Source organism: Heterocephalus glaber, unplaced genomic scaffold (assembly GCF_053883595.1).
Source record: "Heterocephalus glaber isolate CG9 unplaced genomic scaffold, H.glaber_assembly_v1.0 deba00000071, whole genome shotgun sequence".
In the NCBI taxonomy this organism is placed as follows: domain Eukaryota; kingdom Metazoa; phylum Chordata; class Mammalia; order Rodentia; family Bathyergidae; genus Heterocephalus; species Heterocephalus glaber.
The window spans coordinates 9,356,793-9,362,792 of NW_028258137.1; positions in this window are offsets into that span (position 1 = coordinate 9,356,793).

The following is a 6,000-nucleotide window of genomic DNA, read 5'->3' on the forward strand; positions in this document are numbered from 1 at the left end:
AACATGTCCTTCTGGTCATATAAACTTTGAAAACATAACTATTGCTCCCTCTCCAGGGAAGGCCTATCAAAATTCCTGCGGGGTCTTGGGTATAAATGTTATCTCATGTGCTGGAGGAGCTTTAGAGGTTATACAGCACAATCCTTTCATTTCACAGATGAAGAAACTGGAACATGAGAAAAAGAAATGTCATTTCAAGTTCACCCAGGGAGAACCCAGCATAATCTTTCAGTTCCCCTCAAAACTTCTCCTGTAGACATGCTCATTACGGCACTTGCCTGGTTGAATGAAAATCCCAGAGGTGCTCTCTTTGACATCATTCCATACGCCTTCGTAGTAACTATCAAAATGGGAACTTATCCATATAAAACAAAGCTATTTGGAAGAAGTTTAGAGGTAGGAGTTTTACTTATATCAAAGAATGATTTTTATGCACAGTTGATTTGCTTGGAAAACCCTTTCTTTCTGATGGAAAGTCCACAGATGGGATTATAAACCCCTGAAATTAAATGCAAAATTTCCCATGTGTTTTGGATGAGTGGGTGGGTAGATGACTCTAAAACCTCCAGAGTCATCCAAACACAAGATCCCTTCAAAGGCTCTTATACACAGGGACAAAGGAATGATTTCTTGACTGTCCTTGTTTTTTAATTGAAAACTTTCAGACTTTTATTAGACAGGCATATGTTCTAATTGTGTGTGGTCATCAGTGGAGGCAGGGAGCACACAGTCAAATCCATTTTAACCCATCTCTTCCTCTGTGGGGTGGTTGGTCAGGATCCCAGAGCAGGACAAATGTGGGGCAATGATCTCAGGGAAACATCACTAAATTTCCAGTTTTCCTTTGTGGACTCAAGCACAACACATAGGTCAAGGACTTTGGCCTTCAAATGGGAAGGGTGAAGCTGACATTGAACATTAACATAAAACACTCACATGTTAGCATACATTGCCCAAGTATGGTATTTCTTGATTCCTACTTTAGTTCAAAATCAGTATTCCATTGCTAAATTGGCTATCTACTACTTATCTGCCAGCGTGGCTATGTGGGAGGGGCAGAATATCTCAAATATTTCCCATGGGTAAAGATGTTGCCACTTATTGACATGTTTAGCTGGGCCATAGTAGGGGGAAGCAGAGAAAGACTGTGTAATCAGCAGTTTCCACAGTTTCTCAAGTTCTTGCTTAGAGTCTGAGCTTATATAGCTTTACTACCATTCATGTTCATTTCTTAGAAAGCGTGGAAGAATCTAGTGGAATCGTCTGTCCTCCCACTCATGTCCTTCCTGCCATTTCAGCATCCTCATTCCTGATAGAGATGATCAGTTTCATGCCCTTGGCTCTCCTGAGATCATTCAAGAATGTATGGCCTTGCCATTATTGCCTTACCCACTCCTCCTTCACTGCTTTCTCTACTCTTCCTTCTTAAGGCAATGTTTTGAGGGTAATGTTATACTACAAAGGATTTGGTATTGATCTGGTGACTTTAAAACCTTACCCTTGTGCAATGTGTGAAGTGTGTGTGTGTGTGAACTTTGTGGACACCTCTGACTTTCTTAATGTAAGATTTCCCTGCAGTTCCCTGTTCTTGTCAAAATAAGAACAAATGTAGCATAATACTCTTTGGGAACAATGAGTCCACAGATATTTATGGCACCTGATATTCTTATCAGTAATGGCTGGAGCTGTGAGAAATGAAGATGAACCAGACATGCTTATGCTGCTAGAGGGATCACAATTTCGCTTCCTCTCTCTCATCATTTGCCAAGAACTCAGTATGGACAAGGTACTGGGAATATGAGGCAAACTCTACAAGTCTCACCTTCTACCCAGTGGCTCTTATGGTCAGACATTTTAGGACTGTGGGATTGCATAGTCTAGGTTTGCCAAGTATGAAATGTAATTAACATTTCTTATTAGAAGTTTTAAAATGTAAGAAAAGGACAGCCTGTTTTCCTTGCCTAGTGGTCATTATGAAAAATGCTAATGTGGGGGAGGGCTTGTTGAAGAATGATGGTCTCGTCTGGAGGGTCTGCCAAAGTCAGCAGAGATCTGGCCTCAGAAACCTGTGCTTTGACTTATCCTACTAGCTCTACTCTACCCTCCCGACCTGCACATCCACTTTCCAACCTCTCAAACTATCAGGAGCCCTGGCCTCTGCTTTATTGGCTGGGCTGGGTTTCTCTTTACACGCAAGCTTCTGGAAAGTACCTGATGGTGTAGCTTGGGTCCTGGGTCCTGTATAAAATGCAGTGCACTTGTTAATTATTCATCATGAAGTCTTTGGCTGAAGGACTTGCCAACACATGGATCAACTTTACCATGAGAACATTTCCTCTTGCCAAAGTATAGGATGTCAGCTCCACAGCTGCAGCCTTCATGAGCAAATGTCTCTTATATTGCCCTAAACCACTGGAGAGGGACTGTGGTGCTAGGTGCGAGGAATAGGACAAAGGAGAGAGTTGAAACATCCAACTGACACAGAGGATATGCTCTGAATACCAACATAGGCTTGGTTGTCTGGATGCCACCTACTTCCTACATCATATGTCATGTCTTCTCATGGCCCTCTCAGCTTTTTCCATTTTGAACTATGTCAGTCATATTTTTGCTCAGTGGTACAACTTTCCATCCATGGTACCTTTTTCTGGATTTCTACTTCTTCCAGATATTCCTTGGCCAACTTTGTATTGTTCTTCATGATGTTCTCAACATATTTTCTGTTAAGAAGCTTTCCAGAACTTCCAGATGGGATGAATATGCCCCTTTCAGCTCTCAGAACCCTTTGTTTCTATCCCTTTGTAAAATTTATTCAACACACTTAAGGCAATTGTTAATTTTTCTTTAAAAGTTCAATGAAAGAGACTCGGTCCTCATTACAGAGCTAAGAAAGTTCTTGTTGGATAAGATACTAGAAAATATCTTGGAGTACACAAGATTCAGAGATTAAGTTCTACAGCTGTGTGATTTGGAGTAAGTTACTTAACATCTCTAAATCTGCTTCCTCATTTTTAAAATGGTGATGGTGCCACCTTATTTATAAGATTATTATAAAGGTTAAAAAGGGATAATTGGTACAATAAACCTGCTAAATGTTATTTGTAGATATTGGTGACCTAGTTGCATGAAGTGGGTATCAACAATTTCAAAAATAGTGTACGTTGCTGTTTACAAGGAAAGTAAAATAAATTTGCAAATGTGGACATTACAAAAGCTGATCCAAAGGTTTACAGAAAGAAGTTCCAACTATTTAGTCTGTTCATACAATTCACCTTTACACCATTATCTTGTTAATTCTCACAATCACCTTACAAGGTAAGAGTTAACATCTCCATTATATGTATGAGAAGACAGAGTTTCGAGGAGAGTCCCTAAAGACCACAAATGTTATAGACTGAGAATTTGAATGCATGTTTGTCTAGTTTACTATTTCACGATAGAGTGATTTTTTTACTACTCTCCTCCCAAGAAACCCACAGAAATATTTGCAGACATTTGTCACTGTCACAAACTGCATGGGAGCGGGTTGCTAGCATATGGATGGAGGCCAAGGAAGCTGTAAACATCCTCCAATGTACAGGTTGGCCCTCACAATGAAAAATTATCCAACTCAAAATGTCAATAGTGTTGAAGTTGGAAAAACTTGGTCTAGTCCCACTGTATCAAGTTTTCCTTTCGTTCATCCCAAAGATAAAATGATATTTAATTTTTGTGGTTTTGATGACATAGAGTCATGTAAGAGGCCATTTAAGAAAGGGTCGTATGCCAATAATTTCAAGTAACTCTGTACCCTATAAAAAGTGAGGGACAGGAAATAGCTGTGTAGACATGCACTGAATAACCCCAAGGGAACTTTGATCTGTTTGTGGTTCAAAAGCCTCACATCCAAGGATTTGGATATAAGAGGGAGGTGGAGGTTGGGGGTGGAAGGAATGAGGGGCTTCCCCTTCTTGCCCTACTTAGTTGCTGGTCACTGATCTCCTAAGATTAATTTTCTACATCCATAAAATGGGGGTATTAGTGCACAGCTCAAAGAGTTGCACGAGGACTGTGTGAAATAATGCACAGTTTATAAGCTATGCACAGAGTAGGTGTTCAATGTTTCAAAACATTTAGGTTCTCTTTGAATGTGGTTAGTTACTTCATGTTCTGCACGTAAGTGGCAGAACCTGGATTCATAGCCAAGGTTACCCCTACAGTCTGTGCTCTTCTGTTCTTCTAGCTTCCTCACACTCAACTTAGCTAAGAGAGGGGGTCCCTTTGGAGATCACTATGCCAGCCTTCCCAGCCCCACCACTTCTCAACAGGGTAGTAACAGACAGTGTTTCATGCGGGTAAAATTCCCGCGCATTCCCTTTCCCACGGTGTGATTCAAACACAGCGAAAGCTGCTGATGCTGAATGCCACGCAGAGGAAATGCAAGCTCATAAAAACACCATGGTGCATCCTCATCCACATTATTCATCAAATCTAGTGCTGTGAAACCTCTGACTTCTGTAAAGTCAAAATAGCTATAATTGGGAAATATTTCTAATCCAACCAGGACAGTGAGGCAGCCATGACAACACAACTAAAGACCCTCAGGAAAGAGAACTTCCAGATCTCCTTCAGAAAGTGACAATAACAATAAGATAAATGTGTTTAAATTTTAAACATTCACTATATTTTTGTCATATTATAATAGCTGCAGGGAAATTATATTGTTCACAAAGTCGAACACCTCATCATTAATAAATGCTGTGGTTTCAACAGTGTTTCCCCCAAAAGATATACCCAAACCCTAACCCTGGTATCTATGGATGTGACCTAATTTTGAAATAGGGATTTTAATGATAGAATTGAGATATAAGTCAAAATGGTCATATTGGAGTTGATCATGCCACTGTATGAAGATGAGAAGAGATGAAGGCAGACATGTAGGGAGAAGGCCATGTGAAGACCAGACTTAGAGAGGAGAAGACCATGTGATGATGAGGAAGAGACTGGAATATGAAGGCACAAGTCAGGCAATGCCAAGGTGGCCTGGACCCAACAAGAGATAAGAGATAGCCTGGCGCTGCCCACACCTTAAATTTAGACTGACTTCTGGCCTCCAGAACTCTGAGGGAATACATTGGTGGTGTTTTAAGCTACGTAGTTCACTGGACACTGTGAGAGCAGATCTAGGATGCAAATACAGTGGTTCATTAGTTCCAGTGTATGCACAACTGATTGCAATCAAGCCACTCTTCCAGAAGGGCTCCATAGCACTATTTCTCCAATGAGGATTTAGTCAGAAATCAATACACCTTGGAGAAGAGCAGTCGCACTGCCCTAGTGGCTACATCAACAACAGCAGGCCCATATTTGCAGCCTGGCCTCGGCCCTGAAGGTAGCACAAGCTAAGATATATCTCTTGGCTGTGTGAAAGGCATTCCCACTGCCTGAGCTTCTGGTGCCATGTCTTCCTTGTTCCAAAAGAACAAGTGACTCGGGTCATTCCCAGGTCCTCACATCTCCTGCCTTGGAAAAGGGGAAGAATGGGGTTATACAGACTGCATCCTCTCTGTGGGGAGGTTTGGATTACCCCAACATGGACTTCAGATGATTAAGGAAAAAAAAATAAAGTTCCATTTGCCCCAGAGTGCTTCTTTGCTTGAACAAGTGTTCCTCGTTAATGAAACAAGGGTGATTTCTTTCTTTTTTCTTTTTACTCTGAGTGGCAACTGCCTCCTCTTACTAGTGCAAAGTTCTTTGTTTAAAGAATTGTTCTAAAGAATTGAAAGGTAATATGTTTCCAGAGTAGTGGCGAATTCCCTGGTGGCAAGAGACAGATGAGTCTCCCAGGTGTGGTCACCATGGGTGTGGGTGCAAACCCACTTGGGCAGCAGCTCTGTGACCTACATGGGTTAGTTATCTTCCTGAGAGCACCAAGTCCTTGTTTGTAGATGTATTTTCAATCTTCAGTGAAATAATGTACATAAGCATCTGCCATTCAGAGGTCAGGCGTTATTTCTCCAG